The 213-nt window shown below is 32.9% G+C and overlaps 1 protein-coding gene across 1 annotated transcript in view; it reads left to right on the top strand.

Moving 5' to 3' along the window:
* The window catches only part of man1a2 (mannosidase, alpha, class 1A, member 2), a 114,459-nt gene that overhangs the window by 85,629 nt on the left and 28,617 nt on the right, over positions 1–213 (top strand). The gene's annotated exons all lie outside the window — the stretch shown is intronic.

Raw genomic sequence — 213 nt, 5'->3', positions numbered from 1 at the left:
ACTCTAAAGCTCCTCTAAAGCTCCTGCACAGCCCACATCTACCCACACAGGTGTTATCACTTTTGTTGCAGGAGCATGCAGGCGTGTATGAACTGTGCTGTAAGAGCTGTACAAATAACACCTTCATCGTCATTATTACTATTATTATTATTATTATTATTATTATTATTATTATTATTATTATTATTTATTACATAATTTGGACACATTGTC

The sequence above is a fragment of the Morone saxatilis genome, unplaced genomic scaffold (genome assembly GCF_004916995.1).
Source record: "Morone saxatilis isolate NCDOM2014 unplaced genomic scaffold, NCSU_SB_2.0 Contig5, whole genome shotgun sequence".
Lineage (NCBI taxonomy): Eukaryota > Metazoa > Chordata > Actinopteri > Moronidae > Morone > Morone saxatilis.
The sequence above is the reverse complement of the archived record's forward strand: the minus strand, read 5'-3'. Positions and strand labels throughout refer to the sequence as shown.